This window comes from Plectropomus leopardus, chromosome 14 (genome assembly GCF_026936395.1).
Source record: "Plectropomus leopardus strain MGB_pleo_1.0 chromosome 14, ASM2693639v1, whole genome shotgun sequence".
Taxonomy (NCBI): domain Eukaryota; kingdom Metazoa; phylum Chordata; class Actinopteri; order Perciformes; family Serranidae; genus Plectropomus; species Plectropomus leopardus.
The window spans coordinates 24,773,951-24,800,891 of NC_142189.1; the positions used below are offsets into that span (position 1 = coordinate 24,773,951).

At 37.9% G+C, this 26,941-nt stretch overlaps 1 protein-coding gene and 1 long non-coding RNA gene across 2 annotated transcripts in view; both read right to left on the minus strand.

Moving 5' to 3' along the window:
- Positions 1 to 9,466, minus strand: part of LOC148187487 (uncharacterized) — a 31,086-nt gene extending 21,620 nt beyond the window's left edge. The window contains exons 1-3 of the long non-coding RNA XR_015778613.1: positions 9,395 to 9,466; positions 9,001 to 9,074; positions 8,801 to 8,881 (exon numbers count right to left, since the gene is read on the minus strand). This is a non-coding gene — a long non-coding RNA (uncharacterized LOC148187487). The remainder of the gene's footprint in view (positions 1 to 8,800; positions 8,882 to 9,000; positions 9,075 to 9,394) is intronic.
- Positions 1 to 26,941, minus strand: part of alk (ALK receptor tyrosine kinase) — a 459,469-nt gene that overhangs the window by 307,138 nt on the left and 125,390 nt on the right. The gene's annotated exons all lie outside the window — the stretch shown is intronic.

Sequence of the window (26,941 nt, forward strand, 5' to 3'; positions counted from 1 at the left end):
CTCTCTCTCCTCATAGCAAACACAGCCTGAGAGCCAGTGTGTGTGGATATTTGAGAGAGTGAGCAAGAGTAAGAAAGGTGGAGTAAAGGAGTGTGTGTGTGTGTGTGTGTGTGTGTGTGTGTGTGTGTGTGTGTAAGCCTGGGTGTGTGAATGTCAGTCAATGTCAGCGAGAGTTGAAGTATCTGGGCGTGTGTGTGCATACTTGTACATTTATCTATGTGTAAGCAAGGTAGCAGAGCAATATTTCACCCGGCGTAAACTGTCTTATAGCACGACAAGTGTCCTTCCCTGCCTTCCCTGCTGTGTTGTGATTGAGGGGACTGTTAAAATAACCATGCTACACTAAGGCAGCACACATAAAGTGTCCACGAAACAAGACAAAGCTGCAAGCCCTTCCACACCAGTGAATTTAACACTGAACGGCACTCCCCAATCGAGTGCCACATCCTTAGCTCTTCTCTTCAGGTGGCAATTTTCATCGGGTTGCAGTCAACAAAAGACAAGGTCCTCTGCAATCCCATGTGTGTTTGACTCATGCAGCTTCAGCACAATGGGGAGCAGAGCAAATTGAAAGCAGGTAATCAGGGGACATTGGTAGTCTATTCTGCAAGACTCGCACCCCAAGAGACGCAAGTGGACAAATGGAGTGTAGGGCAGAGGAAATAATAATCAGAGTTGTTGTCTCTCTCTTTGCCATTAATCTGATATGGGCCTGTCCCAGAGTGGAAGCTATCAGCTGAACTACTTTATTTGTGGCGGTGGGTCACCATTTTCAACCCCTTTATTCACAAAGTAATCACTTTGAGGTCTTCCCCAAGCATTCAGCGTGCATCCTCCGTCTGTCCTCATTGCTCTGTCGATGCTGAAATAAAATCCCTTTCTCTAAAATGATATGCTGAGACCCATTCCTTGGGTTCATTTGTAATTTTGGCGTTTCAGGAAGAGAAATGCGACACAGGCCCCGCTGAAGTGATTAAAGCCATATTGACAACTGAATTAATTCCTGATTGGCTGGCACACAAGGGTTGGCCTCGGTTATCCTGCCTCTCAGAGAGAAAGCAATTCCCCTTAAAGATTTTTCTGCCCATTATTTCCCCACTTCGTCTCTCTCACCTATGTATTCCAGCTTTTTGTCTCCCCTTTTTTTTTTTTTTTGGCGCTAAAATCCGTCTACAGGCATGAGCTCATTTCCCCAACCAAAGGGCATCGAAGGTTGAGTCATATAATTCTACATTTATCTTAGAAACAGAGGGAGACAGCGTATGAATCACTTTTATGGCCCCTGGTGTGCATGAACCATTGTCGCTACAGCTGCTATAATATCTTGTCATTCACACAACGCTGAATGCCACTGCACTGCTGCCACTTTCGCTGTGAGTGCTTCCATGTTCCAAGGCAAGAAAATGATGACATCCCTCCTTGCGGTAATGATAACATTTGGAACCCAGGCCATGGGGAAAGATGGATAAGAGACTGTCAGGCTGGCAGCCATTGTCAGTCAGCTGCTGTCACAGAGAGAGGGCAAATGCCAGGACGCCTGATGCCTCGCTGCATGCCACTCTGTATCTGACAGCTGCCAGCGCTGCCCAAGAGCAGGGGAGGAGTCAGGAGGGAGAAGTGATGGGAAAGTGTTTGAGGTGAGCTGCCATGTCAAGGCCCGGGGGATGGAGATGAGGTGGCTGACGGAGACACATGCTTGTTAACCACTGGAAACATGTGCGAATTGGGACAAACGGCCAATAGCCGCCTGAGACCCCAGCATTTGTTTGATATGCATTTCTCCAAGCTATTTGGAATAAAAAGGACCACATAAGTATGAAAACCAAGCATTGTCTTGAAATAGTTTCAGAAAAAAATGATGTCCTCACAAAGCAAAACATTCTCATCCCAAGTCTTCTTATATCGACAGTCTGTCAGCGGGCTTTTGCCTTTACATATTACGCTCTAGGTATCCTCCTGCATCTGCTGTGGACATTGTGGGATGCCAGGACCAACACCAGGATGTCACCAAAAGCACATGGTTAAGATTAGGCAACAAAGGCAAGGCAAATTTATTTATAGCACATTTCATACCCAAAGGCAACCCAAAGTGCTTTACAGATTAATCAAGACAAAGTTCATTGTAGTCCAATCACAAAGCATGCCCCAAAGGGCTGTACAAATAGTAATTTCAAATCAGTTTCAATTTCAATTGATCAAAGGCACAGGTGTTCAGGTTTAGAGGAAAAAAAACATCCTGGTTTGGCTCTACATTCATATGAGAAATGATCATCGGGCTCTTCCTCACTGGGATGAAAGTCTGAGCCTTGTTGGACCCATTAACTGCCCCTTTTGCCTGGATTACAGGGACCCTGCAGCAGTTTCTACTACGTTGTTACTGGCCTCGTTTAAGCCTGATACCGTTCAGTGGTGTATCATATTGCCACGACAGGTTCTGTCTGGCTGTGTTATCATCCGATGCCACCAATCCATGTAACACACTGCCGTGCCAAGTGCCATCCGGCAGACCGGCAGCTTATCATAACACCACAAAAGGTTCTATCTGGCTATTACAAACTGACTGCTGGTGACGTTTGGTTTTGGTATCTTTCACCGAAATTCTCGACAAAGCCCTGGTATTCACTGACGTCAGAATGAGAATGGGCTGCATATGGGGACAAAGGGTTTATTTTTAACAGTCACAAGTGTGGAATAATGTATAAGACTGATTATTATTTTAGTGCCTAAACTCTTTTGTGTAAAAGCAAAATTTCACATGGTTTTGTGTGTGCTATGTGTTAGTGGTCACTGTGCAGGCCTAGAACTGTCCAAAACTGGTCATTTCGACATCTGAACATTGCATAGCAAATAATGCAACATGCGTAAAAGTATCATTCATTTTGTTACTCTGAATGAATTTGCTTGCCTTATACTCCAGTGTAAGACTGTCCTTTTTGTCCGTTGGAAGTCTGTCACACCTAACTAGCCTGTGTGAAACTGCACGATACAATAAGTCCCATTGTCCTGTAATGAATACTTCCTAATTAACAGCATTTGAGCTTGTTACTTTTCCTAAAATTGTTCACATTTGTGTGCCATATCACACTACAAACAATATTAAACATAAACAAACAAATTTCAACCGTAAAATTTGACCAGATTTCATACCCGGTCCACTTTAGTGTCAAAATTGTCTGTTTACTGACTTGGCAGATTTAGCTACTCTTGTTTTTTTACATAGCTAAGTGTGTTGTGCTTTTGCTGCCACTAGATGGCACATAAATGTGTCCATCAACAACAACGATGACAACAGGTCTAAGTTAAGCAGAAAATAGTACAAAGTGCAGCAAACCCAAAATGCAATGTCCTCATATGAGGACACAGGTCACAGGATGATACAAAACACTCAGGAAATGTAGTCACTGAATGTCGTACTATATGTTGGTACTACTGAGGAATACACATGTGCAAATCAAAAGCACTCCATAAAAGCATGATCACTCGTCTGTCATAACACAACTCAGCATGCCTGGCTGCAGAACAAAGCGTTTTCCCTTTAACCTGCTTCAATTACCTTGCTGACAGAGGATAAATGGCTCCCCTATTACTGCTGTGGGAACATTGAACCTTCTAATACCCTGAATGGGAAGGGGTAAAGCATTGGACCTGGGTGTCAAAGAGTCTCTCAGGGATCCTTTCAGACTCGCTAGACCATCTTTGAAACCAATCAAAATCAATATCACCTCAAAAGGTCCTCTGAACCTGCAGGCAGGATGCTAAGGGGGAAGAAAATGCATTAAAAAAAAAAAAAAAAAGCTAAATCAGGAAATTCACCGCTTCTCTGAGCAAGTTCACACAATAAAAATATCTCTTAAAGCCCTGATAAACAGTGCTGACTATCAACAGCACTTCACAAAACCTTTTGTGATTTATTTTCATAATTTCTCAAGAGTGATCTCCGAGGCTAAAGCACACATTTCTCTACGTTGTTGATGAGGGACTATTGGATTCTTTATTCCTGTGAGTGGCCTGAAGAGAGATGCATTATGGCAAATGAAAGAAACCAACAGCTACACACCTTGTGATTGTCAACAACACATAATACAGAAAACTCGGAACATAAATTGCCATGCTGACTCCCATTTTCCTCATTTACTACCCTATTCACCATTTAACTCCTCAACACTTTTATCCAGTGGCAACTGTGCACCGATTTGGAGCTGCACTTTGTGCTAACTTTGCATACAAAAGTACAGCTCAGTCAGGTCAGCCGAGGCATAATAAAAACACCCAGATGTCCTTCTGTGAGGCTATGCTTATTTTTTACTCCCTTCGGTCACTCCATCATTTTATCTCACTGTGTTTTGCGGGTGCAGCACAGCCTCTCTGAAATCTGTGCATGTCAAGCTTTCACTGCAAAGTCAGCATGGGAATATGTGAGTGTATTATAGTGAGGTGTAGAGAACAGGCAAAAACACTTTTTTTTTGTTTAAGAGCATTGTGAGTGTGTAATTTTCAAATCACTGCTTTTAATAGAGTGAATCCAACCTCCCAGTGGCTCCCCTAGATTTTTTTTCTAATTTTATACTATCAATACTAATTATCTTAAGTACATAGACTAATTTAGGTACAGTTAACATTTTGAGTTCTATGGCAATCCAGTTTTAACGTGTTATGTATCTATAAATGTTAGGCAAATCCTTGTTCATCAAATATACTGCTTGGCTTTTTTCATATACAAATATATAGCTTTAATTCGTCCATGGATTGTAAGGAACAAAAATCAGGAAAATGTACTTAAAGTATAAAAAGTAAAAGTACACAATGCAGAAAAATCTAAAACAAAGGATTAATAAAAATATTCCCCCCCAAAACTCAAAAATTATTTTAAATAAATTACAAAAAAAGACAAATGTTTAGCAGATTAATTGGCAACTAATTTTCTGTCAACTGGCTGATTGATTAATCAACTAGTCATTTCAGCTGTACTTGCATAAATGATTTGGTTACTTAATTTATCACAAAATATCATTTCATCATTTATTTTGTACAAAAATCTGAATTTGTAAAATGCAGAGAAACTAAAGCTGTCAGATAAAGGCAGTTTAGTAAAAAGTGCAATATTTCCTTATGAAGTGGTGGAAAAGTATACAGTTGCTTGAAAAAATACTCACTCACAGTACAAGTACCTCAAAAAACAAGTACCTAACCCCTTTGGAAATGGCCAGTTGTTCCCTTGCCGAATTTAAATTTGAATTCTGAGTGTAGTTTAGTCTGTTTCTGAGCGTGCTGCAGCCTCTAAAAGACAGTAATTTAGACCTTGATTGTCCATGGGCCCCCTGACTCCCCCCTTAGAGACACCACTGCTCCATTAACCATAAAACAAACTTTCACTACTAAGTGGCGCTTTTAGGGTGACTCATCACAATTAGATCACAATATGAGCATTTAAAAAAAAAACAAAAAAAAAACAAACACTCAATTGCGTTTAAAGATAATTTGCATAAATCTTTTTTAAATTGAATAGCTTAAGTCATCTATCTATTTTGACACAAGTCACTGGAAGCACAGACAGAAAAATGCATATTAATTTTTAATTTTGGAAAAGCAGTGATTCTAAACTGTGGAAATGAGGCAGATATCAGCAGTCAACTATAAGTTTCTGGCAACAGCAAAGCAATATGTGTTGTGCATGTTGGAATCTAGCGAAATGAAAGGAATTAATCACCCGCATTTGTTCCAAAATGTTTTTGGGTGCATGATTTATATTCCGAATCCGTTATGGGAGGGAAACAAGCGCATCTTGGAGTTGTGCGTGTTTGCAAAGCTGGCTGTTTACTCAGCATCAGCAAGAAGTTGAGAGTAAACAACGTGCAGATGTAAGGCTTTAGAAATGAAACTGATTCGTTACACAATCGCATGTCTGCTCACCAACCAGCTATCTTCTGTAATTTAGCAGTGCAACACATACATGGCACGGACTCTGAAGTGCCAAATGCTTACCCAGCATCCAACACAGCTAATAAAAGAGAGAGAACATTCATCCCACCAGTGACACATTAAAACAATCACAGATTCTGTTTGAAGAAAGATCCTCCAGGACAACACACAACGCTCCTCCCTTTGTGCATCTGAATCAAGCTGGCTGTTTACTGAAGCATGCCCAACTGACTTTCCCCTGCTCTTGGCACCAACAGTGGGCATCCCTTGGTGGGAAGTGAACACAGTCCAGCACCCGTGATGCTGCCGCGCCACATCCCCAGCTGCCAGCCTCTCGCTAGGCCTAACCGCCACCATCTGACTGCCTTTTGAGTCCAGCGGCTCTGCGGCGGAGAGACTGAATCCTCAGCGAGAGTCAGTAGGTACAGCGGTCCCGTTGCCCTTCTCGCCAGAGCTCGACAGTCTGACTTGTCTAACAAATTGCTCTTAGCAGCTGTTCCCCAATCTGCCTGCTGAGCTGAGTGTTGCACGCCACCGTGCCCCACTTCCCCCCACTGCTGTGTTTCAGCTCAGACACCATAAGCGCGGACATACGTGTAGCACCCGCCAGCCACGAGTCACACAGACACCAGTTCGCCATGTTCGGAGAGTGTATAGTTTCCAAACAAGGGAGACATGTGACACAATCTGCTGCTATTCATCTGAATGCAAGTATCTGTACTGTAATCTATGTCAGAAAATGATACACTTGAGCTGCTGCAATTTGCGTAAATTGTACACACTCACACACTGCTTTGTTTCGCGTCTTTACCACAAATTGCCTGCTGCAAAACAAATGAGGGGTTGTTGTCAAGAACGGAAATTGTGTTTTTCAGAGGACTCACAGACAGGATGGAAAATAGGAGTTAAAAGACAAATGACTATACGGCTGCTTCACCCTGCAGATCAAAAATGTTTAAACGGGGTCACATAATAATGACAGCTCACACGCTGAAAAACCAATATTTAGTCAAGCTATGGCGCCACGTTGTCAACAACAATGTTTTTCTCACTTCAATTCATGGATCGGGCATAAATAATGAGACGGAGGACCTCAAAGCAAGACAGCTGCCGGTTCTCACTCTATCCCGCCATGATGAATTTAATGTATGGTCCAAATGAGTCCCAGCCTGCATCCACTGATACATTTTAATGAGATCCCTGAAGGATGGTATAGATGGATGGCATTCCATTATACTGTACCACTCTAAGACCCTAAAGCAAGTCTCCTTCTGAGCACTTCCTGTAGTGTTTTCCAGCTGTACCCCATTTTACTCGCTCTATCTTATCCCACATGATCTCCAACCCTCTATCTCCTGTTTGTGTCCATTCCTCACTGACCTCTTCTTTCCCACAATCCCATTTCTTCCTCCACCTCATTCCACTATCTATTTCTCCTCCTCACTAACAAACCATCCCTTTTGTCCGATCCCATCTCTCTCTGCTTCCTTGTCTCTCTCTTTCTTTTTTTTTTTTTTCCCCCAAGAAGGTGACGGTTAAAGTACTTTGGTCTTAACTGCGATGGCTTTTGGCGTAAACTGGTTACTGCAAGAAACAGGTGTTTAATGCTCAGTGGTGTTTCACATGGCAGCCTGTGGACAGAGGGGAGATCCCACCCAGCTGATTTAATGGGCCTCTGCCCGGGCTGAGTGATGATGCCTTAAAGATTTTCTGGCAAGGTGATCGACTCAGCAGTGGCCCTATTTTTCAACAGAATACTTTAACTGAGGCACTCTTGTTTGCATTGGTTTTTATTTCTATTATTTATATACCACAGTATCATTAGTAAGCTGTGATCCCTGTTCTGGGATTAACAACTTTTTTTTTCACTGGGCTCAATAACAACCCTAATACCATTTTTTTTTTTTCATATCTCAGTCAGTCTATTAATATAACACTCATTTGTTTTGCTTGCACAGTACATTTAAAGTACAGTACTTACAAAACAATACATTCAAATGCCTTTTACTAGCATTTAAACCTCTAAAACCTGAAAAAATGTTTTTATTTGTTTTTTTTCCAAAAATATGGAAATAAACATAATGAGAAACTTAGCAAGAAATGTCCTGCAAACTGCAAAAAAAACTGAAAAGGTGACAAGGGAAATAATCTGACAACTAGCTGAGGGGATTATATATTACCAAAAAATGAGTGAAAAATGTCCAAAAAATATATTTATAATTATGTTATATATTGAAAATTATGTCACAGAAAAAAAGACTAGAAAATATTTAGAAATGATTTCTTGCTGTTCTTGTTAAATTGCTCATCAGCATCTTCCCATGATTTTGAAAGAAGTCAGGCCAGTTTGCTCAGGTATCAAAGGGTTAATTAGTTACATGTTTTCCAATTAATATTTCTATTCCACTACACTACAATTTTGGTTATGTATTTAATTTATTTATTTTTTACAGTAAGACTGGGCTGATTTTCTGAGCTTGTGAAAAGTTGACCTCTTTTTCAGATACATGGTTCTCACAGACTGGCCAAGATACAAATATGATGATTTTATAGATTTGATGCATTGCGATAGATGAAACTACCCCAGAGGGAGGAGTTGAATTTAGCACATTTACAGCAGTAAAACACAACATACACGAAGACTGTCACGATGGTTGGGATTAGGCACCAAAGTCAAATTCTTTCAAATTATCAAAATCATACACTATCATAATCAAAAGTTTGAGCTGCCAAGCTCTGGTTGAGTGACACAGAATGACCCCCAAGCATCTGCAGGGTAAGCAGCCAGATAATTAAGTGCCAAGTGACAACAGCTGTGGAAATTAATCTCAGAGTCACTCTTATCCTATAGACAACGTGACCAGTTATAATCTGTCCTCACCTGTGAAGCCTCAGGCTGATGGTCAGTGCTGCAGACTGCTCTCTGTCCTGACCGCTGTGTGCTGCTTTCTCCCTGCTCTGTCTATTGCAATAATACAGATGTATAAGGGGAAAAAAAAGGTCAGTAATTGTGAAATAGCTGTGTAAATTAATCTCAAAGTCACTTTTATGCTATATATAGATTTCTAGATTTCTCCTCACCCGTGAATGAGCCCTGCATCCCCTGCACGACCACCAGTGTCGCCTTCTGGTCCACCTTGTCCTCCCTACTTTCTCTATTGTAGTATATTGTAGTATTAAAGATTAAAAAATATGTGAAAAGCAATAGTGAGCACAAATTCTGTGCAGAAATTAAGGAGGAGTGGGTTTATTCCTAGCATTAAGCTAGCTAGCCAGCAACAGTTAATAACTTTTAGCTAACGTTATCAACAGGCAACAGCGTTACTCAAGTTACATGGTATTGTTTGAAGAAGGAGTGCAAGGTTTTTTGCCTCTTGCTGGTTGCTTTTCCGTACATTATTTGTGGTTTTTGAATTAAAACCGACAGTTCAGAGCATAGACTGTAAATAAAGATGGACGGCGCGCCCCCACTTACCCCCGCTATGCTGAACTGAGGTTAAAATATGCCGGGCACGAGCGTTGCCATCTTGCCAGGGTGATGTCATTGGGAGAACTGCATCGGTGCGGTTAGGGAGTTCCCGCCCAAACACCCGTCTGACCAATCGTGAACAGCTCTATTGAATGTGAGCGCACGGATTGGCTGTCACAGCTGTCAATCCCTTTTATATAATTTAATAACTCATTGAAAACAAAGACTTGAACAAACACCAGGGTGATGAGAGCTACCTTCAGTGACAGAATCCACCTTAAGTTAAAATGTATTTGGCGTGTACTTTGAGTTTTTAATTCAGCCTATGATCATTCACTAACACAGAGGAGCGGGTCTTAGGACCAGTATGGCAGTCAGACCATAGTCAGACACCAGGGGGAGATCAAGATTGAATAAATTCACTTTGGAGGCGCTGTCATGTCGTCCATCTTTATTTACAATCTATCACGTCGCAATTGCGTCATGTGATCACAACAAGACAGCGTGTGCTTGCCGCCCATTCGTGGTGCGTTTCATAACCGCTCGGAAAAACGAGGTAGGACATGTTACAACTGAATTGAACGGTTATAAAATAAAGTGTGGGGGGGAGGGGGCAGATGAAACAGATATGGTAAGTGCGGTGGACATGTCCCATGCGTATCCTGCGTACGCTACCGCTTACTGACAGTCACCATGTGATAATTTCGGAGTGTTCGTTCACACTGGAGGCATGCAAGAAAAAGACAAGCTTTATTCATGAACTGAATGTAACATGGGGTGAGTAATTGATAGAGAAACATTCATTCGGAGGTGAAGTTTCCTTGAAGTAAGTTTTTGAATGTAGAACTTTTATAATGGCTATACTTTTACTTTATTCTTTTGTACTGGAGTACTGTGGTATGAATACTTGTTCTACCACTATTTGTTTGTGACAGTGGGTTTAGCAGAGCTTCTTGGCTGCTCCCTGCTGTGGCTGCTTTGCTGTGAACTAAAACAGTAAAGCTGCGGGGCACAAAAACTAGGGGGAACAGAGTTATTAAAACCCACAGGTAATAGATAATTCTCTTTGTTTCGCTTGTCGCTACAAGCTTTCATATTACACATGGTCATTTAAGCCATTGTTTTGAAAAAAAAAAAAATATTGATTAGTGAAGCTTAAAAGATGGATTTCCTAATTTTGTTGGAGCCCAAATTACTCTGCAGCTCATTGTTTTGAAGCTCAAAATGATTGAAGACAGTTTCAAAGCATCAAAAGCAAGTTGGGGGGAAATTTGGGGATTTGGCAGTGCTATCAGACACTGCAACAAAATACGAGCAGAGACATCAGGAGAACTGCATTTGAAGTTGAGGGGTTTGTTACTGAGTACTACTTGGGGCCAGATATACATGTCAGGGGTGGAGAAATTCTCATTTTTGGAGAAGAAATATTGAGCAGGAGCCCTTTGGTGTAAACAACTTCTATACTTGTGAGAAACTTTACAAACTTTAAGCCTCCCCCAGTGCTCGATGCCAACCGTGTAAGCACAAATTTGTGTCTTGATGCTTTCTTGAGCCCTGGCCAACTCTGCACAGACATGGGTCAGCAAGCCTTAAAGTGATTTTTCACTTTTATGTACATATGAAAAGACAACTTGCGGTGACCTGGCATGTAGTACAAACTCTGATCTCTAATTGGTTGTTCCTGGTATCTGTAATGATGTTGTTCCCTTGGCCCCGGTCTAATGCTGAAAGCTCGTCAGTTTCCCCTGGAAATATGAAAAATAAAGTTGCCTGGCCAAACACATTTTAGACTTCCTTGGAAGCAATTTGCCCATTTTCAGTAATGGACACAGAGAGCCGAAAAAAGACAGAACGTTAATTATGACTCAACACATCAGTGGCAGTTTACAGCCCATGAAGGCCCACCACATTAAGTGGTTTAAAAGATCAAATTGTTGTACTGAAGCAGAATACCACTTAAAAGTCTTTATGGAGCTGCTGTGCAAGAAAAAGACAGTCTTTTTTAATCTAACAAACTTCCCCTTCTGTCATGTTTTCTTTGCAGATTTTTGAGCTGGAAAACATTCCTGTCACCTTTAGCTTCACAATGTTGAAAAATGAAATATTTGAAGTGACAGTAGGGGAGCGCTCGTCGACACCTATTCACTTGGAAATGCTGCTGTCCCGTTGTGAGAAAGGAGCTTATTTCATTGAATTCCTCCCATCATTTCTCTTAGACGCAGGGGTCAAACCTGTCCCAGCCTGTCATTAGTATCCTCTCCCAAATGTTCTCTGTCAGCGCTGTTTTCTGTCATCACTATGCAGAGAAAAATATGGCAATGCTTTGTAACAAAAGTGAAGGGCCCTGTCTAAAAGCATAGCCTTTAAAAAAAAGAAAAAAGCATTTTTCTTGGCCATTACGTTTCTCATCATTCCTTTCTTCATGCTTGTCATACCTAACTTACCAGTGGACTATTTACTATGATCTCCTGTTTCCTTTTTAACTACGTTCCACCACGATTTAATATCTTCTATCTTTTATTTAAAATTGGGACTGACAACCACAAACTGGGCCAAAGGAAAACAGATTAGATTAAAGACTGACAAGACAAGTTCAAACATGCCACTGAGAAACCACTGCGGACCTGAACTGCGCCTGTCTAATAGCTGAATCCCAGCAGGAACAGCCCGTCTATTACATCCATTTGTTTTTATTTGACTGCATCAAGCTCTTTTAAGGTCTCTGTTAGTTTCTATATATGGGTGTGTGAACTGTCAGGCTTTGATGTAAGCCGTCCCGGGAATGAGTAGTTACCGCTGTCATTCATGAGTTTTTATAGAGCCGCTGTAAACAGGAGGAATTCACTGATGGAAATTACAACCAAACAGTGGAGACATCAGCGGAGTTAGTGCTGTTGTTATTTCTCTGGATTGTAAAAATGCTTTCAGAATATGAATGACGCTGTGATGTTGAATGATGGCTGAGCACACATAACTTTTAAAGTCCAGTCAGACTTACTAACTCTTGACAATGGGTCGTGAAAAATTTCAATGAGCAGTGGTGGATCTTCCTATTTGGGGTGTAGGCAGCTGTCCAGGGCACCACCCAGAGGAGGAGCACCAAGCCCTTTTTTGTTTGTTTTTTCAAATTCGATAAGGGAAAATTATCCAACGAGCTAATGGTAACAAACAGTGTGGTCAGGGTGCCACGTCTAGTCCTGTTAATGCACTTCACCTTAATTTGTCAAAGATGCTAATGTTGTAATATTTATCTACAGTATAATCTAAAATACAAGGTTACATGTCCCATACCCCAAAAATCTTACAAAGACAAAGGAGCTTACAGCTACCCTGAAATATTCAGTGGTATACAATTTTATCTTTCTCATATCCATAGATATCTGAAAAATATCTGTTGCAGGAGCTTCTGGGTATTGTCAGTATACTGTACATATCCTATAAGATACCATTCATACTGTATATATATTTCATGAATATTGCATGAATAGATGTCATGATTCTGTATTTTTGAGGGTCCAATCCTGTTTACGGACGTGTGTGTGTGTGTGTGTGTGTGTGTGTGTGTGTGTGTGCGTGCGTGCGTGCGTGCGTGCGTGCGTGCGTGCGTGTGTCAAGGAGGTGATCTGGCAGCTCTCCAGCTACCAGTCCACAGTCTGCAATGTGGTCTATGCTGGACTATGTTATCAACTAGTTAGTGATACACAATGCTGGATAATAATTAAATATTTTCTCCATATTTTACTATGCAAGTATATTATGCTAGTTTGCTACATAAGCAAAATGTAGCTACTTTATATCTTTTCAGCTAAGGGGAAGCTAATATTTGAGCATAAACACTAAACTGTTGAGTTCAGGGCTCACAGTTTGGTACAACCTACAACCAAACACATTTAGAAAAGTTAAAATTTAATTGTCTGGTTTTTCACTAAAAATGAATTGTTATTTATTATTTAAAAAAAATATAATCTTAAATTTACAAGAAGTTATTTTCATCTATAACCTACAGATGGCTAAAAAGTGAGCTGGCAGATTCCACGCTACGACAGCTGAGCTACTGCCGTCCAGTAAGATTTACAAAGAGTAAGTGTCATTTTTATTTTCTCTAAAGCTCTATACTACCCATTGAGCGCCAGATGCCATTTAGATTTATTTTTTTTTAGCTACATCTGGTCGGCTTCATTTAGCCCCAAAAGTACTTTAATAATGGACTTTGACAGTCGGGCTGTGTTTAGACCATCCGACTTTTATTTTATTTTCAGTTTTATTTTTTCAGTCGCACCATTAAAAAAAAGAAACTCTACAGAAACTCTACTGGGTGTATAGAAATACCTCACAAAAGGAAATACAATAAATTACAAGTAATACAATAAATTACAATACATTGATATGTGGCCCTAATTTAGCCCAGAAAAAGAAGCTAAAATTTGTCTTTGTGTAGACTTTCTGTTTTTGTCCTAATTCAGCCCACAAAAAGACCTTGAAAATTGGTCTATGTTAAGACTGTCTGACTTGTCCAGTCCTTGTGTAGCCCAAAAATAGACATTAAAAATTGGGCTGTGTTTAAACTTTATGTTTTTGTCCTAATTTAGATGCAGCAATGAAAAATGATGGAGTTTTCTGAACATTTTGATTTCTATTTAAACATTTAAATATACAATATAAATATACATGCTGCTTATGGACATTGTTTGAATGACCACTATAGCTCCTTTTAGGTCAATTCCAATGTTATACATTTATATCCTGATGCTACGGACCAGCAGATTTTGAACATTCCAACCGTTAACTTTCTGGAACTTTCTGGACCGTTAGTTCGGCAGACCTTTAACTTTCTGGACATTAGCTGAGTGGACGTCACCTCCACTGTCAAAACAGGAAACACAAAAAGTACGAAATTAATGCACAGAAAAAATCTAAGTAAAATTGTATAGTCAGTTATGGTGAAAGCAGTTTCTTTGATTAATCTTAACTTAATTAGTCAACCATGTAACATGGAAACCATTATTCCTCAAGTGTAGATATTGATTTTACATTTTGATTTTGCCTATTCTGTTTGCGTAGAACGTAACATGGGTATTTACGCCAGTGTAGCAACATATAGTAGATTCAACAATTTTAAAAGTAACGTTATATTATTTACCTGGGCTATTGATTTATTTGGTCAAAATGGGACATAAACTCCGTCCATATAGCCTAGCGACATCAGTTCATTAAAAAAAACAAAAAAAAAACATGAACATCTCTCACACACACTACCCATTCATAAGTTCCATTCGAAGAATAGACGATAGCATTTTACTGCAGTCAGTTTAATTTAATATGAATTAACAGCTGTGGGTATTTTATATGACTGAAAGAATGAGTTTTCTATTATGACTCTTAATCAGCAATGAGACAGTGGTTGACGCTTCAATCTGGAAACATTTAATACGTGCGCTGGGGTCAGCACAGCAGCATGGACAGGAGTGTGAGACCAACAAACCTAAAGCGATGGCCTATAAATGCTTCTCACGGTTAACACATCTGGTACCTATCAGTCATTAATAAGTCACAAATATGTCCACAGGGATATGTCCAGAAAATATTGTCATAGACATTGAAGTGTCATACCTCGAGTGCACATGAGACATTAAGTGTAATCCCTTCACAATTGTTGCCATATGTCTAACATAACTTGCAAGGTCAAACACTTGACTATAAGTAGGTTAAAGTTCACATAAGATAGATAAATATATAAAATAATTATAAAACACGCATGATTATAAAAACTCTTACTCTTACTGTGTCAGTTTTTTTAAAAAGACATCTTTGACCAATGTTTTTTCTTCCACTCTCAAGATGGCATCCATTATTGCAATCTAAGCTGTAACTACTAAAATTTGACCTTCAGAGTAAGTGAGGATGCAAGCTGCATGGTCACTTAATTAGCTACACCTACAATCTAATGCTATTAAATAAAACAACAGCTCTGCATAAATTCTACCTTAAAGGGGAACAGCCATTAAAAAAAATAAGAAGAAAAAAAAGATATTATTCAGGAGGCTATATAACATGATGGAAGAAATACTAGAACCTGCTCATGAATGCGCATATTGCCACAGCGTGCCAGGAAAGAAAAGCCTTGAAAGGCGTTGTATTAATTAATCTAAAAATAAAGCCTTAATTGGTATTAAAATGTCTTAAATAAATCTTTCCCATACAGTGGCAGCTCACCTGTAACCTGCTTGTTGGTGGTCTGGCAGTGGAGGCTACTACCCAAAAAAAATCTTTTTTAGATATTTATTTAGTTTATATTCCCCCTTTTTTGTTTTTGTGTTCAGCTGATGGGGTGGGGGATACATAAAGTTTTATTTTTCTTCAAATTGTACATAATTTTAAATAGACACATTCTCTTTGTTATATCAATAAATTTTTTAGAAGTACTTCTTTATCAGTTGTCTCATTTGAGAGAAAAAAACAACCTCATTATCAACCATGAATTTATGATTACACATTCACTGTTTTAGAAATTTTATATTATATTGTCAGTAAATTTGGGTAAAACACAGCCATTGCTTATCCTGTACAAATGCTCTCCATGAAACACAGGTGTAGGGGGGGTAATTTTAAAATAATATGAGGTCCCTCAGTAATAAAAGTCCTGTGTGAACGGGCCCTATTGCTGTGTTGTGTTTTTGGCCGCTGTGTCATGACTATCCCTTTATATCTCTTTATTCTTTGTCTTACTACCAGTCCACACTCCGAACATGGTCCACACTGGACTTCTGGACTCCAACCCAGCACCCTCTGGTTCCCGCACCAGACTAAGCTACTGCCGCCAAACTAGATCTATGAATAGTAAGGGCCATTTTTATTTTCTTTAAGTCTGTGTTGTGTTTTTGGTTGGCTGCCGTGCCGACCGATCTGTTTGATTATTGACCGTGGCCGCTAATCCAAGACTATCCGTCTCTCATCTCTGTAACTATCCCCTATCTGTGGTTTTACCTTTCTATCTGTCTATCTCTATTCCTCATCCCTCTTTATCTATATATGGCAGCCATGCCCTGACTATTTCTCTAGATCTCCTCTCTATCTCTCGATCTGCTGTGAGATGGAAGTGTCATTTAAATTTTACCACCATAGAATTCTGAGTTTCTATCTGCGTTCTGGACAGTTTTGAGATATTGAGCTTCAAAGGTTTTTGTTTTCTAAATAAAAAGTCCAAAAATACATATAACTTTTATGAAATACATCACATAATGTTAAGTTGTCACAGAAGAAGAAGAATAACAGTGCTTTGTGTTGTGTTTGAATGGTCTGATTATCTGTCACGGCCGCCATGCCATGACTATCTGGTGTCTATTGTGTGTCATTTTTATTTTTCATGTTTGTGTTGTGTTTTTGGTTGGCCGCCGTGCCGACCAATCTGTTTGATTATCTGTCATGGCCGCCATGCTGACATGGCTGTTTGGTTGTCTTTAATTGCTGCTGTGCCATGACTATCCCTCCATATATCACCCTACAGTGTATTTCCCTCGTCTTTCCAACTATATCTCTTATTATCTCTATCTCTGGCTCATCTCTCTTGCCTCTTACATAAGATATATAATGTTTTATTTTCTTAAACTCCGTCAAGTGTTTTTGGTTGGCCGCTGTGCCGACTTATCTCTTGGAATGATCTTGTATGGCTGCCGTGCCATGACTGTCTGTTATGCTTCTATATTTTTTTTTAGCTTAAATCAATATTGATACAATAATATCTTTTAATATTTAATCCCTCAATGGGGAAATTCATTTTTTCACTCATGTAATCCTTACATACACAGATACACCAAAAATACACACATTGAGATAGAGCTGCTACATAGTGAGCGTTTCAAGCAATTAGGGCTTCTGCTCTTCTTAGTTTTCACCATTTCCAAAACCCATACTACCACGACAAGCTGTTGGACCCCTAAAGTTATGAATTTTACACATTACTTCTGACAGTGTAAAGATATAATTTGTCAAAGATACAGTGCGTATTCTTCTGGATACTGCATCCCTGACAAATATAAACATATCCGTCCTTGGATAGCTCCGTATTTCGTATGTCTGATATATTAAAAAGGATACATCAAAGATGCATTTGATATATAAAGCTCATTAACAGATTAAATTGCAGGATATTACATGTATATCAGGATATCAGAGATTCATTATACATATGAAATTACATCTGTCGAGTATCAGATCCATTTATATCTGATATCTTTAAGATGATACGTCAAAGATGCAGTTAATTTTTTTATGAAAAATGCGCAAAAGATCTATACAAACATATCCAACCTTGGATAGCTCCGTATTTTCCTTTAATTTTTTTCCCAATATTGTAAATTTCTTCCGGATTTCAGATCAGATTCCTGCTGTTACATGTTTGGTTGTATTTAGAAGCTTTTATTGGGGATTTTTCATCGTAGAAAGTACCACAATTGCACGTTACAGTCATTTCCCAGCTGCAAGGACACTGCTACACGTAGCTTCAAGCTGACATCCGGGACACATGTAATCATGGTTGCAGATTTTGCTATTTCTTTCCGATTTCAGATTATATTCCTGCAGGAATGTGTCTAATTGTTACAATTTTTGGTTTAGGAGCTTTTAGTTGGTGATTGAATGCTGCAATGCTCTGTTATAATCATTCCGTGGCTCCAATGATGATGCAGAGAGGCTGAAATAAAGAAGACTTAGAAATGCCAACCAATCAAAGCAGGCTAGGCTTTTTTAGGAGGGGGCTTAAAGTGACAGGCGCTAAAACAGTGTTTGAGGCAGAGGGTGAATACAGGTAGGTCAACACAGATAGAATGTGAAAAATAAAGTGTTTTATGAACATTAAAGCATGTAAACATGTTCTAGTAGAAACTGAGAATATGAGTATGAAGCTGAAAATAAGCATAATAGGTCTTCTTTAAGCTGTCATATAAATGTACTGGAGTAAAAAGTACAATATTTGTCTCTAAAATGTAGCAGAATAGAAGTATGAAGGAGCAACAAATACTCAAACAAAGTACAAAACTGTACTCAAACATTATATTCCATCACTGATTAAAACATTTTTAACATTTCAGGTCAGCTGTATCAAAGTGCCATCTGTTTCTATTACAAATGAGAGGGGGTGAATTTATAAAACTGAGATCTTTGTAGAGTTGCCAGTTAAGAAAAAGTCAGAGTTAAACATTTGTAGGAATGAGAACTCTCTAACAGTCGTGTGCTGTAACGCCCAATTATCACCGTGAGCAAAGTCACCCATGAACGGTTTTGTAGTTTAATTGTATCCAATGGGAATGAAGACAGTTCTGATTCTGATGTTTTCACTTTTTATTTTTATGACTTACTCCCCGTGGGTAGAGAACACACACATAAACAGGGTGAGGCTATTTGTGTCTCACATTCTCCTCTCTGCCGTAGCATCTGTTCTATTGCAGCTTTAAATATTGTTTAATCACTATGTCTCACAAGCCATGGAGCATCATTGTAAGGGTAACACATTACCAGAAGAATGCTGTTTCTACTGCTTTCCTTGAATTAACACTGCGTTTTACCTGAGAATTACCCTTGCGAACAAACACATCATACTATGAAACTCCTGAACTATGCATCAGAGACAATACAGCCATTCTGAATCCATTGTATAAGCAATGCATTGAACCTGGAAAAAAAAAAAAAAAACTTGACTAGATTGCTCCTTTGTCCTTTGTGTTCACACCATCCTCCGTACCTAGACAAGACTGGTCATGATTCCTGAGCTATTTTAGTCCCTGGCAAAAAGACAAGGTTATGCAGAATGTACAGTATGTAATGTGTCATGTGCAAACCAGATGAAGGTTGACCACTGCCACCTTCCATACCTGTCGAGGAGGGCGACAGGGGTTAATAGGAAACTAACCTGTAGTGCCAGGGAACTTCTTGTCCAGGTTTCTGGGCGAGATAATAAGGCTGCCTGTCACAGGTAATTACTGTCATCAAATCTGTGAATAAGTTTTTTTCACACAGTAATGATGTATTATTCCAGAGTCCTCCGCATATGTCACACACACACACACACACACATACATGCGAACGTGAATAATAGGGGACTATCTAAGTGTACTATCCAAGAGGGAACCTTTATTAGCAGTCATTTTAAAAATACAAAACTAGAATTGAAAATTTACTTTTGAGGTCTTCTTTCACAATATTACTGCAAATGTGATTTTTACAATTTTTTAAAGAAATTGCCAAGAGGGGACCTGAAGCCTTGAGACGCCTGCCTATCAAAGGGGGGGACATCCATATACTGCAGTCAAACTGGTTTATCCTGGTTCTCTCACCTATAGAGTGCTTCTTTTTCACTAAAACTTCATTTGTATCTTTAAAAATGGGTATGTAAACTTTATTGCTTGCAATATATCAACATTTTTTGTGATAATAAATATTACAGAAATAATACTTGCCAAAGCAAAGTATATCTTTTAAAGAAGGCTCCCATAATCCTGTGAATTCAGTTTTATCTTACTATTTACTGTTAATAACTTTATTGTTGTCTTTGTTTTATATATGTATATATATATATATATATATACATATATATATATGTATATTTAGACCAGACCAATTGTAACTACCAATGTATCACCAAAAATTCAGAAAAATAAATCTATAAACGAGTAACATTATACATAAAATGATCAGCAATATAATTACTTATTTTAATAAATAATATATTTATTTTAATTAATTAATCACTATAAAATGATTTAACACAAGTCTGTGACTAGACCTTAAAAGCTGTTTGCTTCCAAAAGAAAGAAATCACACTGTGACATGACAGTTGAGCTCAGGTCCAGAGAAGTCAGTGGCGTTTCTGGATTTTGTTGAATCTGGCTTTCACTTAGCATAGTAGAGTCTTAAATTGCATTTATAGATGCAGTGATGAACTGTGTTCACTGTCAGTGGTTTTCAGTGTCCCCAGGCTCATTTGTGATATCATGTTGGTATTTAATGCAGTGCAGCTTTATGGGTCAAAGGTCATGGCCATTCATTTTTGGTTTTTAGCCTTGTCCCTTTTATGCAGAGATTTCTCAAGGTTCTCTAAATCTTTTCATGCTATTATGGCAGATAGTTAATGGATTTGAACAGCAAATATCTTGTTTTGTAATGTATTCCTTTGTGTTCACAATAGTTTTTCAGTGATGGATGAAACACCTGTGTTTGTTAGTGTATTTTAGCATTATCTAATCTAGACCCCATTCAAAGATGTTTGTTTTTTTAATGACTACAGTCTGTAACACATACTACACACACTGGCATGCAGCATTGTCACAGTGCACAGAGAGTGTGCGTGAAGTGAAAGGCACATAATAAATGTTACGATAAGTTCACAATGACACTCAGCTTTACAGGACTTTACATTCTAGTATTGTAAACTGAAACTTTTCTTTAGCACTTAAAGTTTAACTGGTATGTTAGTGTTTTTGATGGGCATTGAAATGGTGATGAGCCACCAACAACTCATCCCAAAACCATCACAACAGGATACACATCTATGAATGGGCCTTCATAAGTCGACTTCTGTTTGTACTCTTTGAACTTTGCACTCTAAAAAGAAAAAAAAAAATGTCCACACTCCATTTCCTTTTGTAAGAAAACTAAAAAAGGAGTTTTAAATTAAAATTATGTAACATCAAACTTTGACTTGACCTTTAAAATTGTTCAATTTCCAAAATACTTACCTGACCAGTTTTCACAAGTAGTGAATGTCAATCAAGTTTTCAATATACTTGTGTTCTCAGTCTGTACTTAAAGAAATGCAACTTGTTTGTTGGTGCACATTACAGAAGAAGGTCCACCCTTGAGTAGGATATAATGACATGAGTCCACTGTTGGCTGGTACATAATGTCACAAGTTCCTTCTTAGATAGCACGGAGTGACGTTCACACTCAACCATGTAAAGCACATACAAACATATTTAATAATACTTGTGAAAAAAAATCTCATCTGAATAATGTTACATTTCTTCTTCAAATATGATTTGTTAGTATGTTTGTGTAACAGAATATAAAGGCTCAACTTTAGTGGCTGGCTTAACCTTTTTATGGCTTGATACTGTATTAATGGGAAATTATGCCCATTTCTAAAATACATACATATTACTTCTATGATCTAAGGCAGTCTAAAAACATTAGTAAACATGGGCAACTCGCTCCCATATCCAAAAACTGGAGTGCTTGTGATGTCATGTGATATAAAGTGTAGAGTTGCTCCATTGATATGAAATTGTGAAAGATTTTCTAGATGACACTGAGAACAGCCAGAACAATGTTATAAGTATATGGGAACATTTTCTGTTACAGAACTGACAACACCAATATAATAAAGTTCATTTGGGTTTAAGGGATAACAAACATTCTGTTGGTCCCCAAAATTAGGCTCTCGATGAGCAGAAGGAGCAGCTCCAGACTTTATACTTCATGACATTACAAGTCTGAGACTTCTTTCTCTAGTGTCTAGATCAGAGATATCACACATACTGGCTGATCCCTTGGCCATGGAAAAAACATACTGGAATTCCTACTTTAGATGTTCACCTTTACAATGAAGGGTTTCCCAGAAAGGACCAAAACGATATAAAGGTCAGCAACAGTATTTGCTGATTAATCATAAAATAGATTTATTATCAGACTTTACTGAAATTCCCATTAAGAGTTATTACAAAGCACAGGATCTCTTTTACAATGTATAAAGGCGTGCTTTCAATGTATATGCATAAGAATGCATTTTCTTTGTTGATCAACATTACAGAAAAAAGGGCCACACATATAGAATAAAAGTTTAATGTATCCCAAGTTGGCTGGTACATAATGACACAAGTTCCCTTTGGATAGGACAGAGTGATATTCACACTCCACCATAGATTAATGAAAAAGAAATAGAAAGGTGCATTTTTGTAAAGAGAAAAATATCTAATACAAAAATGTATCTATTCAGTAAAGCTTCTCATTGTTTAGTAAATTGGCACCAGAAATGTTGCCATTGTAGCTATTTAAAATAAAGGCTATAATGTGAACACAATTATAACTTGTCTTAGTATTCACTGTGACGTGACAGATGAGCTCAGGTCCGAGGGAAGTTGGCAGTGTTTCTGGATTTTGTTGATATTCTGGCTTTCACTTTGCATAGTTAAGTCTTAATTTGCATTTATAGATACAGTGATAAACTGTGTCCACTGTCAGTGGTTTTAGTGTCCCCGAGCTCATTTTGTGATATCCTTCAGTCATGTTGGTATTTAATGCAGTGCAGCTTTATGGGTCAAAGGTCATGGCCATTCATTTTGGTTTTTAGCCTTGTCTCTTTTATGTATTTCTCAAGGTTCTCTGAATCTTTTCATGCTATTATGATAGGTAATGGATTTGAACACCAAATATCTTGTTTTGTAATGTGTTCCATTGTGTTCAAAATGAATAGTTTTTAGTGATGGATGAAACACCTGTGTTTGTAAGTGTATTTTAGCATTATCTAATCTAGACCCATTCAAAGATGTTTGTTTTTTAATGACTACAGTCTATAACATATACTACACACACTGGCATGCAGCATTGTCACAGTGCACAAAGAGTGTGCATGAAGTGAAAGGCATAATAAATAATATAATAATAATGATAAGTTCACAATGTCACTCAGCTTTACAGGACTTTAAATTCCAGTATTGTGAACTAAAACCTTTCTTTAGCACTTAAAGTTTAACTGGTATGTTAGTGTTTTTGATGGGCATTGAAATGGTGATGAGCCACCAACACCTCATCTCAAAACCATCACAGCAGGATACACATCTATGAATGGGCCTTCACTAGTTATATTCTGTTGACCCCATTCAAAGAGGTTTGTGCAACCCAGAACTAAGTTTTTATTATTGTTATATCTATTTTTTGGTTGTTTTTGATAACTATAGCTGGTAACACAGAGTTGTAAATTGGTTGGCAAATACAGGGCTGGTATACAGCATTGTCACTATGCGGCACAGAGAGTGTGCATGAAGGCATGTGAGATTGCTAAAATAAGTTTACATTGACACTCAGCTTTACAGGTCTTTACATTCCAGTGTTGTCAACTGAAACAACTCTCTTTAGCACTTAAAGTTTAACTAATGTTAATGTGTTTCTGATGGCCATTGCGTTAAAAATTCAGACAAACAGAGCCACTGAGAGCCAAGATGCCCTACTGCTTTGAGGGCCACTTAATAAATAATTACCTTTCAATTATTTCAGTGATATTACATCCATGTGGTTCTCATGTCACTTCCCCTCAGATGTTTCTTCATGTGAAAAACATGTATAACTCCTTTTTGAATAGCTTGTAGTCAATTGTGCAATTGGCGACAAATGTGGAATTCTGCTTGTATTTCTACTCTTTTACAGTTTAACATTATCTTTACCCAACATCCACTTGTTTAACACAGGAAAGAGGAAAAAGCCATGTTTCAGTCAGATACAACATCTAGGATATGAGAAGTAAGCAACCCTGAAGCCCAATGTGTAATGTCCTCACGGCCATAACGACCATCGTCAGCTAGAAGAAACCATCCCCCGCACTGCAGGGAATCAAGGCCTGACAGATTTTCACAGGCTGACTTGCAGAGAATCAAACCCTCACCCACTGCAGGTCACTCACTTCTCAGTGGCAGCAGTCTCACTGTTCAACACTCAAAGTTAGGATCTGAGAATCATATGGGTGCTGGTCACTCCACCTCTTCAGTGTAGAAGAAATTACATATTTTTGTCCACTTCATCAACTGAAGGCCAAGTAAATATAAAAATATATCTATAAAACTGTGTGTGAATGTAATAAAGACATTGCTTTCTAAAGAATGCACAAAGCCACTGAATCAAATGTACATAGATCATACAGAGATGAATAACATTTTTTTCACACATATGAATAATCGGCCTCTTTTAGGGATGCATCTTACTCTCCATAAATGTGGTAATTTTACATGTCGGTATCATCTTTCTGAAGCTGGCAATACTGTATTATAGGCATCATTAATAACTTGTTAACTGACTGTTAATTATACTTTTGTCAATACTCCTTGATAACCAATGAAGAAATGATAACTAATTAACTTTACCCATTATAAGTAATGTTATAGATTGTTATTTTATTAGTCAAATACCAAGACTTATACAGTCTTGTATAAATACATAAACTAAGTATTAATGGTTTCCAACTAATTTGTAAACCTTTGTAAAAACAAAAAAGTAGAATTATACAATATAAATATCTCTTGGATAGATAGACCAAATATTTATAACACTTTTGTTAACTATTAATAGTTGGTTTGAAAACTGTTTATAAACATTGTTTGGATGGTTTCTATAGTTGCAACTGCTAATGGTAATAAACTGTTAAACTGTTAACAAATACCATGTAGCAGATCTTGAAATACTATTTGGAAGACCATTATAAAGTTGCAGTTGCTATTTAAATCTTTTGAGTCACTTAATAAATAATGTCTTTCTAAGCACTTTGTAAAGTATACATACACGTTTGCCCTTCATTAAATTTTTAATAGGTTTCAAAAGTTGCAAAACAACAATAACCCACTACATTTATCTTTGGCTCAAAGTTGCATGTCAACATTGACTTTCTGTTCATATATGTGTTTAAAATGATAATCACACAATCAGGACACAAATATGTACTCTTTATGTAGCCTCACCTATAAAAACATTTAAAAGGGCCAAATTAGTTTTACTCCATACAATCAATAACCATTGACAACATTTTAACTATCTAAATAATGTTTGTAGATGCTTTACAGAGTATCTAATTCTGTAGTATTGTTTTACCTCTTTAGTTAAAACAGAACCTTTTATTATAATTAGAATAATGAAATGTAAACTTGAGGCAATAACCTGTGCAACATCAAAATGGTATGTCATGAAATAACAGATGTAATCATTAGGTAACTGAATATGTTCAACTACATAAATATCCATAATAGTACAAGTTTTGAAAAAAAAAAACCAGTATTTAAAAATGGGAATTAAAGTGAGAATTGTATGCCTACTCCGTACAATTTCAGGGTGTTCTTCCCAATAATCCAGGGATGTTGTACTAACCAAGATAAGCAGTGTGTGCTACTTGTTAAACCCAGGATGGGGGAATAAGCCACGTTTCAGTCAGTCTAAATCAGATACAGCATCTTGGATATGAGAAGTTAGCAACCCCTTAGCTCAATGTGTCATGTGCTAACGACCATCGTCAGCTAGAAGAAACCATCCCCGCACTGCAGGGAATCAAGGCCTGACAGATTTTCACAGACTCACTTGCACAGAGTCAAACCCTCACTCACTGCAGGTCACTCACTTCTCAGTGGCAGCAGTCTCCACTGTTCAACATTCAAAGTTAGGATCTGAGAATCATATGGGTGCTGGTCACTCCACCTATTCAGTGTAGAGGAAATTACATATTTTGTCAGCTTCATCAACTGAAGGCTCATAAATCTAACAATATATCTATAACACCATGTGATTGCTTACTTAATAATGCAGAGCACCACTGAATCAAATGTTTAACATCTTAGAGAGATGAACAACAATTTTTTTCACAAACAAATGAATATTTAACCTCCTTTAGGGATGCATTTCACTCCATAAATGTGCTGGTAATTTTACATGTCAGTGTCATCTTTCCTAAGCTGGCTGTTAACAGACTGTTAATTTCACTTTTGTCAATACTACTTGATAACTAATAAATAAATTGCAACTACTGATGGTACGCTGATACACTGATACACTACTGATGGTATATTGTTAAACTGTTAAAAAAATACCATGTAGTGGATCTTGACATATTATTTGGGAGGCCATTTTAAAGTTGCATTTGCTGCTTTAAATCTTACAGTCACTTAAAAATGCTTTGTTTCTCAGCGCAGTGTTAAGCATGCATACACGCTTGCCCCATTAAATGTTTTATAGGTTAGAAAACTATTTATTTTCATATATAAGTTCAAACTGATTTATGACCAAACCTTTTAAATTTATATCACTGCAGCTCAAATGAAAAGGGTTCAGGAGGTGAAAAATGGACTACATAAATTCAACATTACAGATCAATAACAAAACCTATGTTACAAAACTACAATAATCCACCATGTTTTTCTTTTGGCTCAATGTTGCATTCTGACATTTTATTTCTGTTTCCTGAATATGTTTAACATGATGATCAGACGATCACTCTTACTCTTTAGTTTTGTTTTACTCCTATAGTTGAAACCAAACCTTTTATTATGATTAGAACAATTAAATGTTAACTTGGCACAATAAACTATGTAACATCACAATGGTTTGCCATGAAATTCATGTAATTATTAGTGATTAAATATGTTCAAATATTTAACTATCCAGTAAAAAAAGTACAACTTTTTGTATCAGTATTCAAGCTAGTGGGAATTTGGTGGAGAATTATATGCAATCTGTAAACTTTTAGGATGTTCTTCCCAATAATCCAGAGATGTTGTAAACCAGCTAAAATAAGCACTGTGTGCCACTTGCTTA